Genomic DNA, 12,367 nt, shown 5'->3' with positions numbered 1-12,367 from the left:
TTCCTATCCCTGCTGTTAACAACCAAACTGGAGACCAGGACCCTAAACTGCCTAGACATATTCACTGTTTAGGGTTGTAGATCACGCTGGACTGACTCACTCAGTTGAAGTCCTGGGAGTGGGTAATACTGGGGGTGGGTTGGAAGAGTTCTCTCCCGATGATTCCAGCCCAACTTGACAGAAAGGTGATGGTGAGCCCTTTTGGGAGGCTTGGGATGCTACCTCTGGGTACAGCTTTGAGGTAGTTTCCGCATATACTTGTAAGTGTAGGTAAAAAGAGCACCTGATATCCAATAAGAATCAAAGTGAAAGTTGAATTTGTAATTGTTTTATCGAAAGTAGCAACAAATGTTTAAGCCAACGCGTTTCAGGGGAACAGAGACTCCCCCTTCTTCAGGGCTGTTGCTGTATGCTAATGGTCAGTCGGGATGTATCCCAAATTGGTGTGTCTGTGACACCGAAATCGGAATAGTTGCTGTTTGATTTAAGCTACAGCAACAGCCCTGAAGAAGGGGGGTCTCTGTTCCCCTGAAATGCGTTGGCTTGATCATTTGCTGCTACTCTATAAAACAATTACAAATTCAACTTTCACTTTGCTTCTCATTGGATATCGGGCACTTCTTTTACCTACCCTTACATATTCACAGAATCAGAAGGTCTATGTGGACCAATGATAATGTGATGTTATTAAAATGCTACGTACTGTTTTGTGATATAATTCTTTACATTTTAGTTGATTGTATTTTTCCACATTGAGGAAAAAGACTTTTGTACTATGAGAGGAATATGTGGTGTTTATTCTTCTAGTCTGTAGATATCACTATTTACAGTTCTTACATGTATTATTCTTTCAGTACTCTGTACAAGTTGGTTTCACTTCCTGCTTCTGTTGATGCATGCCTGAACTTAATAAAGTACTCTAACTACACTGCCTCACAGACAAAAGGACACAACACCCCTTACAAGATATACAGTTAGATTAGCATCAAGCAGACCTCAGCACAAGTAAAGATTGTATTGGTCCACACAAACATTTGTTTCAGGATTTATAGCAATCATGTTTATTTTTAACCACTTCAGCCCCGGAAGGATTTACCCCCTTCCTGACCAGAGCACTTTTTACAATTTGGCACTGCGTCACTTTAACTGCTAATTGCGCGGTCATGCAATGCTGTACCCAAACGAAATTTGCGTCCTTTTCTTCCCACAAATAGAGCTTTATTTTGATGGTATTTGATCACCTCTGCCGCTTTTATTTTTTGCGCTATAAACGGAAAAAGACCGAAAATTTTGAAAAAAAATGATATTTTCTACTTTTTGTTATAAAAAAAATCCATTAAAATCAATTTTAGTCATACATTTAGGCCAAAATGTATTCGGCCACATGTCTTTGGTAAAAAAAATGTCAATAAGCGTATATTTATTGGTTTGCGCAAAAGTTATAGCGCCTACAAACTAGGGTACATTTTCTGGAATTTACACAGCTTTTAGTTTATGACTGCCTATGTCATTTCATGAGGTGCTAAAATGGCAGGGCAGTACAAAACCCCCCCAAATGACCCCATTTTGGAAAGTAGACACCCCAAGGAAATTGCTGAGAGGCATGTTGAACCCATTGAATATTTATTTTTTTTGTCCCAAGTGATTGAATAATGAAAAAAAAAAAAAATTACAAAAAGTTGTCACTAAATGATATATTGCTCACACAGGCCATGGGCATATGTGGAATTACACCCCAAAATACATTCAGCTGCTTCTCCTGAGTACGGGGATACCAAATGTGTGGGACTTTTTGGGAGCCTAGCCGCGTACAGGGCCCCGAAAACCAAGCACCGCCTTCAGGATTTCAAAGGGCATACATTTTTGATTTTACTCCTCACTACCTATCACAGTTTTGAAGGCCATAAAATGCCAAGATGGCACAACCCCCCCCCCCAAATGACCCCATTTTGGAAAGTAGACACCCCAAGCTATTTGCTGAGAGGCATGTTGAGTCCATGGAATATTTTATATTTGGACACAAGTTGCGGGAAAGTGACAATTTTTTTTTTTTTTTTGCACAAAGTTGTCACTAAATGATATATTGCTCAAACATGCCATGGGCATATGTGGAATTACACCCCAAAATACATTCTGCTGCTTCTCCTGAGTACGGGGATACCACATGTGTGGGACTTTTTCGGAGCCTAGCCGCGTACGGGGCCCCGAAAACCAAGCACCGCCTTCAGGATTTCTAAGGGCATACATTTTTGATTTCACTCCTCACTACCTATCACAGTTTTGAAGGCCATAAAATGCCAAGATGGCACAAAACCCCCCCAAATGACCCCATTTTGGAAAGTAGACACCCCAAGCTATTTGCTGAGAGGCATGTTGAGTCCATGGAATATTTTATTTTTTGACACAAGTTGCGGGAAAGTGACAATTTTTTTTTTTTTTTGCACAAAGTTGTCACTAAATGATATATTGCTCACACAGGCCATGGACTTATGTGGAATTGCACCCCAAAATACATTCTGCTGATTCTCCTGAGTATGGGAATACCACATGTGTGGGACTTTTTGAGAGCCTAGCCGCGTACGGGGCCCCGAAAACCCAGCACCGCCTTCAGGATTTCTAAGGGCGTAAAGTTGTGATTTCACTCCTCACTACCTATCACATTTTTGAAGGCCATAAAATGCCCAGATGGCACAAAACCCCCCCAAATGACCCCATTTTGGAAAGAAGACACCCCAAGCTATTTGCTGAGAGGCATGATGAGTCCATGGAATATTTTATATTTTGACACAAGTTGCGGGAAAGTGACAATTTTTTTTTTTTTTGCACAAAGTTGTCACTAAATGATATATTGCTCAAACATGCCATGGGCATATGTGGAATTACACCCCAAAATACATTCTGCTGCTTCTCCTGAGTACGGTGATAACACATGAGTGGCACTTTTTAGGAGCCTAGCTTCATACGGGGCCCCGAAATCCAATCACCGCCTTCAGGATTTCTAAGAGCGTTAATTTTTGATTTCACTCCTTACTACCCATCACAGTTTTGAAGGCCATAAAATGCCAAGATAGCACAAAACCGCCCCAAAATGACCCCATTTTGGAAAGTAGACACCCCAAGCTATTTGCTGAGAGGCATGGTGAGTATTTTGCAGCTCTCATTTGTTTTTGAAAATGAAGAAACACAAGAAAAACGTTTTTTTTTTTTTCTTTTTTCAATTTTCAAAAGTTTGTGACAAAAAGTGAGGTCTGCAAAATACTCACTATACCTCTCAGCAAATAGCTTTGGGTGTCTATTTTCCAAAATGGGGTCATTTGGGGGGGTTTGTGCCATCTGGGCATTCCATGGCCTCCGAAACTGTGATAGGCAGTGAAGAGTGAAATCAAAAATTTACGCCCTTAGAAAGCCTGAAGGTGGTGCTTGGTTTTCGGGGTCCCGTACGCGGCTAGGCTCCCAAAAAGTCTCACACATGTGGTATCCCCGTACTCAGGAGAGGCAACAGAATGTATTTTGGGGTGTAATTTCACATATTCCCATGGCATGTTGGGGAGCAATATATCATTTAGTGACAACTTTGTGCAAACAAAAAAAAAAAATTTGTCTTTTTCCCGCAACTTGTTTCACAATATAAAATATTCCATGGACTCGACATGCCTCTCAGCAAATAGCTTGGGGTGTCTACTTTTCAAAATGGGGTCATTTGGGGGGGTTTTGAACTGTCCTGGCATTTTATGCACAACATTTAGAAGCTTATGTCACACATCACCCACTCTTCTAACCACTTGAAGACAAAGCCCTTTCTGACACTTTTTGTTTACATGAAAAAATAATTTTTTTTTTGCAAGAAAATTACTTTGAACCCCCAAACATTATATATTTTTTAAAGCAAATGCCCTACATATTAAAATGGTGGGTGTTTCATTTTTTTTTTTTCACACAGTATTTGCGTGCGATTTTTCAAATGCATTTTTTGGGGAAAAAACACACTTTTTAAAATTTTAATGCACTAAAACACACTATATTGCCCAAATGTTTGATGAAATAAAAAAGATGATCTTAGGCCGAGTACATGGATACCAAACATGACATGCTTTAAAATTTGCGCACAAACGTGCAGTGGCGACAAACTAAATACATTTTTAAAAGCCTTTAAAAGCCTTTACAGGTTACCACTTTAGATTTACAGAGGAGGTCTACTGCTAAAATTACTGCCCTCGATCTGACCTTTGCGGTGATACATCACATGCATGGTGCAATTGCTGTTTACATTTGACGCCAGACCGACGCTTGCGTTCGCCTTTGCGCGAGAGCAGGGGGGGGACAGGGGTGCTTTTTTTTTTTTTATTAATTTTTTGATTTTTTATCTTATTTTTAAACTGTTCCTTTCATTTTTATTTTTTTTTAATCATTTTTATTGTTATCTCAGGGAATGTAAATATCCCCTATGATAGCAATAGGTAGTGACAGGTACTCTTTTTTGAAAAAATTGGGGTCTATTAGACCCTAGATCTCTCCTCTGCCCTCAAAGCATCTGACCACACCAAGATCGGTGTGATAAAATGCTTTCCCAATTTTCCAATGGCGCTGTTTACATCCGGCGAAATCTAAGTCATGAAATGCTCGTAGCTTCCAGATTCTTAGGCCATAGAGATGTTTGGAGCCATTCTGGTCTCTGATCAGCTCTATGGTCAGCTGGCCGAATCACCGGCTGCATTCTCAGGTTCCCTGTTGGGACAGGAGAGCCAGAGAAAAACATGGAAGACGGGGGGGGGGGCATTTCCTCCCACTGCTTGTAAAAGCAGTCTAGAGGCTAATTAGCCGCTAGGATTGCTTTTACATGAAAGCCGACCGCTGGCTGAAAAGAATGATATCAAGATGATACCTAAACCTGCAGGCATCATTCTGGTATAACCACTCAAAGTCCAGCAACATCCCAGTACGTTGCTGGTCCTTGTTGGGCATATATTGTAAACTTTTTTTTTAATGCAGCCTGTGGGCTGAATGAAAAAAAGATATTGATCGGTGGGTATGCCCACCATTAGAATACCTCCCTTCATCCACCCACTTCTAATGATGGGCATACATGCACCATTTATATATGCCGAAGCATGGGGGCATCCTCCCGCAAAAGGCAGGAGCAAATTGCTCCTCCACCCACTGCTGCCCCCCACGCTTCGGCATATATGCTGAAGTATGTAACTGTGGTGGTGAAATCACCTCCGACATCGCTGGAGTCACGGCTTTATGTATCGTGGGAGCAAACGCTGTTGCTGTCAAGATAAATAAATCCGCGCTGCAACTGAATGGCGTACCTGCTAAGCAAATGATGGTTAACAAAAAACAAAGTAACATTACAGTATAACAGTAATACTTACCATACCTGCAAAGCAAATACAAAAAAAAACATAGTAAAAAATAAAACATTTAACGCAACCTGTGCCTACCTAAAATATATATATGCCGAAGCATGGGGGCATCCTCCCGCAAAAGGCAGGAGCAAATAGCTCCTCCACCCACTTCTGCCCCCACGCTTCGGCATATATGCTGAAGTATGTAACTGTGGTGGTGAAATCACCTCCGACAGCGCTGGAGTCACGGCTTTATGTATCGTGGGAGCAAACGCTGTTGCTGTCAAGATAAATAAATCCGTGCTGCAGCTGAATGGCGTACCTGAAAACAAAAAAATGTTTAAAACACAGTAAACTATAAAAAAATTACATACCTGAAAAGCAAACATGATAAAACATAACAATAAAACATTGCAGAATAGAATGCAGTAAAAAAGAGCAGAACAATAGAGAGAAAATAGAGAGAGAGAGAACAATAAAACGACAACTATTTTTGTTTTTTTTATTTTATATTTTTTTGGTGTATTTTTTTTTTTTTACTTTTTTTTTTTTTTATAACTGTAACTTTTAAAACTGTAACGGTTCCAGGTTTGGGTCTCTCAAAATGCGATGGCATCTTGGGAGACCCTGTGGAAGTGTGTCCTAGTCTGTGCAGTGCTGTACCCTACGCTAAAACTCAACTAGTGTATGGTAGCGTTCAAAACATTCACCAATGCAAAGACCAGGATTGCCAGGACAGGAGGGACAATAATACCGGGTGTCACGCCTAAATCCGCGCTTTCTGCAGACACGACATTTTCTTTGGGGGGCTCGTTGGGTAGGGGTACTCTGGAGGACATAAGGAAAATGCCTCTCATGCAGCCGGCCTACTGCATTTGGATTGGGAAGGTGAGGTGGAGCACCGTCTGGAAACAGAAGGGCTCTGACGATCTCTTCCTGGAATTTAAGGAAGGATCCAGTCCGTCCTGAAGCTCTGTATAGCACATGAGCGTTCAGCAAAGCCAATTGAAATAAATAAACAGACACTTTTTTGTACCAGCGTCTGGCCTTACGGGCAATTAGGTACGGCGCCAACAACTGGTCGTTGAGGACCACCCCTCCCATATTAAGGTTGTATTCGTGGACACAGAGGGGTTTCTCCACAACACCAGTCGCCGTAGTAATTTGGGTCGTCGTGTCTGCATGAAGGGAGGTGAGAACGAAAACATTCTTCTTATCCCTCCACTTCATAGCGAGTAAATTATTATACTTCAAGCAGGCTCTCTCCCCCAGCCTAAGACGGGACTTTACAAGCCGCTGGGGAAAGCCCCAGCGATTAGGTCGCACGGTGCCACATGCTCCAATCTGCTGATCAAACAAGTGACTAAAAAGTGGCACGCTCGTATAATAATTGTCCACGTACAAGTGGTACCCCTTTCCGAATAAGGGTGACACCAAGTCCCACACTATCTTGCCAGCGCTTCCTATGTAGTCAGGGCAGTTTGTCGGCTCTACGTGACTATCTTTGCCCTCGTAAACCATAAAACTACATGTATAGCCTGTGGCCCTGTCACAGAGCTTATACATCTTGACCCCGTATCTGGCACGCTTGCTGGGAAGGTACTGTTTAAAGGACAAGCGGCCAGAAAACTTAATCAGGGACTCATCAACGCAGACAACTTGATGGGGAGTAAACAAGTCTGCAAAACGTTGGTTGAAGTGGTTTACGAGGGGCCGAATTTTGTAGAGCCGATCGTATGCAGGGTCTCCACGAGGACGACAGAGTTCATTGTCGTTGAAGTGCATGAACCGCAAAATCTGCTCGTATCGTGCCCTGGCCATTGAAGCAGAGAACACGGGCATATGGTGAATTGGGTCAGTGGACCAATATGACCGCAACTCACTCTTTTTGGTTATGCCCATGTTGAGGGAAAGGCCCAGAAAGATCTTAAATTCGGAGACCGTAATTGGTCTACAATCTCTGGCAAGGGAGGACTGGGGATTAGCGGCGATGTGTTGACCAGCGTACAAATTGCTTTGGTCCACAATAGATCTATAGAGATCTTCGGTGAAAAACAGTGAATAAAAATCCAGTGGCATAAAGTCAACTGTTTCCACCTGAATTCCGGGTTGGCCAGTGAAAGGGGGAAGTACGGGTGCTGCAGAAGGGGTGGGTACCCAATTCGCATTGGCGAATGCAGCAGGAAGGGCACTATGGGCACGACGGGCCTGTCTTTGTCTTCTTGGTGGCAGCGGGACACTACTTGTGCTTGCCACCTCACCAGCTTGAACTGCACTTATGGGACTCGCCACGTCACCACGTGATACTGCAGTGCTGGATGTACGACCAGGGTGTACTAGGCCGCTGGTGCTTGCCAGTTCACCAGAAGGAGTAGCGGCACTACGAGAGCCCTGCAGTTCTTGCACTTCAAGGACAGAAGAAGAAGTTTGGGGTCTGGTACGCCTGACCCTAGCAGGGACCACAACTCCGTCATCAGAGCTATCTGTCATGGAGCCGCTGTCCTCTACAGGTTCGTATTCTGAGCTTGAACTTGACAGATGAGTGACTTCCTCTTCACTATCTGTCATGCTCAGAAACGTGTAGGCCTCTTCACTAGTGTACCTTCGATTTGCCATTTTGGGCTCTAAATTTAGGGGTACACTAGTGAGACTCACAGGCAAAAAAGCTCCTGACTGTCAGCGACTGATTCAAAGCGCTACCAAAAAACTGTTAGCGATCGCAGGGATCAGGCCTGACTCTGCGAACGCTGCAGTTATGTGTGCTTAGTGTTTTGTGACAGTTATCGATCGATACTGCACTTGGGTGGGCTGGGCTGGGCTGGGCCGAGGAGCAAAACGCAGGTGCTAGCAGGTATCTGGGCTGATCCCGCTAACACTGCGTTTTTTTGGGAGACCCTAAACTGCTGGGGAGTATAGATCTGATCGGATCAGATATCGATCCGTTCAGATACTATAGCACTAAGGGAGGTGTATGCTGCGTGCGTGGGTGTTAGCGGTACTGGCGCTAACCTGACGCTGCCTGGGGCGACGCAGACCTTATCTGATCCTAAAAACTTAACTTCTATCACCACCGGGCAATTAGGGGGTTAAACCTTTATAAGGTAATAAACGACGGGTGCCCTAAAACTGTAATAAACTACAAAAAACAAACCAACTAACCAGCGTCACCCGTAACAATTATATGGTGATCACTGGTGAAAGGGTTAACTAGGGGGCAATCAAGGGGTTAAAACCTTTAGTAGGTAGTATATGGGGGTCCCTGTCGCTATAAAACACTGACAGCAAACCTATATACTTACCTCCCTAACTAGCGTCACCTGTGTCACTAATACAGCGATCAGAAAAACGATCGCTTAGTGACACTGGCGATGGGGGGTGATCACGGGGTTAAAACTTTATTAGGGGGGTTAGGGGGGTACCCTGGACCTAAAGGGGGGTACCCTAGACCTAAAGGGGGCTAACCTAACTGCCCTAACATTTGTAACTGACACAAACTGACACCAATGCAATAAATCAGAAAAAAAAAAAAACTGCTATTGGTGTCAGAGTGACAGGGGGTACAGGGGGGTGATCAGGGGGTGACTGGGGGATGACAGGGGGGTGACAAGTGTGCCTGCGTGTTCTACTGTTACTGTAGTGTTGGTGCACTTACTTGGATGTCTTCTCTCCTCTGCGCCGGGACGAAAAGACCGGCTCGAGGAGAGATGACATCACTTCCTCCGCTTCTGTTTACATTCACAGAAGCCGAGGAAGCTTGTCATTGGCCAGGAGCAATCGCGAGGGGGGAGCCACGAATGAGTGGCCTCCCCCTCACCTTTGATTGACCCTGACCTCGATCCGACCGCCGCTGGCACCGGGGGGGTCCGATCGGACCCCCCACCCGCGGGCAGGCAAGGACGTACAGGTAAGCCCTTTTGCCTGCCCGTGCCGCTCTGTCGACGTACATCGTCGTGCGGCGGTCGGCAACTGGTTAAAGTGAGGTAGATCATGCAGCCATAATCCTATGCACGAGCATATCCAACACAAACACAACTTGGGTCCACACCTTTCATGGCAAGTATGCCTGAGCTGGCCATACATGGTTTCGAATCACCACCGATTCAGCAGGATGGGCAGGCTGAATGTACCAAGTTGATCGATCTATCAAATTTGGTTAAACCAGCCTTGCAATTAATTCTAGCTAGCTGTAACTGATAGCAATAATCACTGTTTTCTCCCGACGGAGATGGCTTCCCCTGTCTGCCCCCCCCCCAAAAGGCCGCGACTAGAGGAAGCAAATGCATTTCCTATTGCACAGACAGTGTTGACAGGGAAATCCCTTCCGCTAAACCATTGTGTTCTCCCGATGAGGGGGGGAAGCACAGTGATTATTGCTAGCGACTATAACAGCTGCTAGCAATAATTGCATTAAAATATCTGGCAGGCTGGTTGTACCCAAGTCATTTGATCTATCAACATGGTACATTTAACCTGCCCATGCATGGTGGGAATAGTCTATGGCCAGTTTCATTCATGAATTCCCTGTTTTAAAGCCAATCAGTATGGCATGGTGGCCAGGAAGCCAACCCTTTTTTCTTCCTGTCCAGACTGCAGCACCATCCAATAACAAGATCCAGATACCCGTCATACCCACAAATTTCAACTAGCAATTTAAGCAAATGACATTCCTAGGCTCTTTTATAATTTGCAGTGGTGTCATCCATTGTGAATTGCAGTTCATAGAACTGTGAAAGGAGGTCCTCGGGCATTCAGTAGGCTGCTGCCTCCTGATGCATTTTTTTTTCGCCTTTTTATTGCTGATCTGCAATTTTAAAGAAAAAAGTATTATTGCGCAGGTGATAATAATAAGTGAAATAAAACTGCTTGCAATGTCACAATAGAACCAATTGTGTAAAAAGATACAAAATAAAAAATTGCCGTGCTAAATAAATAATATCCAAAAGTTAATCATTAAACAATAGTTCATAAGGTGCTTTAAACATTGAAGTGAAAAGTGACAAATAAATAAAAGAAGTCTATTGAAGTGAAATCCAAACAAAAGTGATGGTTTAGGTGAGTATCCACCAGGTGCACCTCCACTGGGAAAATTAATAGGATGTAGGCTTACCAGATCTCTAGACTCCACAGTATAGGAGTGTAGACAAGCATTTGGAAAATGATGGCGCTTAAAGCGAATCCCTCAGTAGCTAACTACTACTGTAAAGGATGGTAATATGGCTGGCCAAGCAAGCCCCCAGTGTTCTGACATGAACTAACCACACATCTGAGCTTGTATACAAGTCATTTTTAATCCTGGGAACTACTATTTTAACTGCTGATTATTTACTGGATTGATGTAAGTGTTTATCAACTTTTTTTCAAATTAAAGTGCTTTACGGTTTTACACTATGTTGACCCCTTTTTCTTCTTTATTTGGTCACGTCTGAGGAACACTGGGGGCTTGCTTGGCCAGCCATATTACCATCCTTTCCAGTCTAACTACTGAGGAATTTGTTTTAAGTGCCGGGTCATTTTCCAAACGCTTGTCTAGACTCCTATACTGTGGAGTCTAGAGATCTAGTAAGCCTACATCCTATTAATTATCACAGTGAAGGTGCTCCTGGTGGATACTCATCTAAAGCCTCGCACACACGCTTTAATTTTCGGACGAAATAACGTCTGATTTTTGTGTCATGCCAATCTCATGTCGAAAGTGAAGAGGTTACTAACAATACGAGAATTCTCGTTTGACAGAATACAACGTCAGAAGTGTCGTAACGTGTTGAATAATTTTGTATGTATTCTTTAGTTTCTAAGCATGCATAGTCTTGCTCTTACAAATTTTTTTTTTTACGAAAACCATACTAATGAAACGAAAATCAGATGTTGAGTTCATATCTGACAAAAATTTTATAGTCTGCACCTCTAGCTTTAGTCTGACGAAAAAGTGAAATCGGCTGTCGAAAGCATCATACTAACAGTAAGATTTTCGGACGATCAGTAGTCGTAACACAACTGACGTCTGAAAATCTAAGCTTGTGTATGGGCCTTAAACCATCAACTTTGTTTGGATTTCACTTCAATGGACTTTGTTTATTTATTCATCACTATTCACTTCAATGTCCAAAGCACCTTATGAACTATTATTTAATGATTAACTTCTGAATATTATTTATTTAGCGTGGCAATTTTTTATTTTGATCTGCAATTTTGCATTTCGGTTCACTTACACTATATTGTCAAAAGTATTGGGACACCTGTCTTGACATGCACATGAGCTTAAATGGCATCCCAATCTAAAGCCTCGTACACACGGTACGATTGCTGCCCAACCGAGCATCTGATTTTTGTCAAAAGGGCATGTGCAAGGATCTTGTCTTGCATACTAACGTTTCACAAATTGTCGTTCGATAACACGAACGTAGTGACGTACTAGACATACTACGAGATTATAAAGAGGAAGTTCATTTCTCAAGTGCCACCCTTTGGGCTCCTTCTGCTAATTTCATGTTAGAAGTTTGGTGAGTGTCGATTCACGCTTTTCAGTTTGTGCTTTTCAGTTTGTTTCTGAGCGGCCGTTTGTCAACCAGCCATGTTGTGTAATCAGAGGAGATAACGTGTGATTATTGGGCTAGGAGTTATTGCTTTGACCCAAGTCCAGGAACAGGAGGAGTTCTTGGACCACAAATGTGTTGCTTAATCGTGACCAATTATGTCATAGCTGCGGGAGCTCCAGGAGAATAACCTGGATGATTTTCGGAATTATCTCCGGATGACAGACCCCTGCTTTCACCACCTCTTGGCATTGGTGACCCCCTATATTAAGAAGCAGGACACATGGATGAGGCTTTCCATCACTCCAGAGCAAAGGCTCATAGCCACCTTGCGGTACTTGGCGATGGGGAGAAGTCTCCAGGACCTCAAGTTTACTACTGGGATCTCCCCCCAAGCTCTTGGAGTCATTCTTCCAGAGACCTGCTCAGCCATCATTCAAGTCCTGCAGAAGGACTATATTGGGGTAAGTTTTTACCTTTAAAATC

This window comes from Aquarana catesbeiana, linkage group LG05, assembly GCF_042186555.1.
Source record: "Aquarana catesbeiana isolate 2022-GZ linkage group LG05, ASM4218655v1, whole genome shotgun sequence".
In the NCBI taxonomy this organism is placed as follows: domain Eukaryota; kingdom Metazoa; phylum Chordata; class Amphibia; order Anura; family Ranidae; genus Aquarana; species Aquarana catesbeiana.
Note: the sequence above shows the minus strand (reverse complement) of the source record.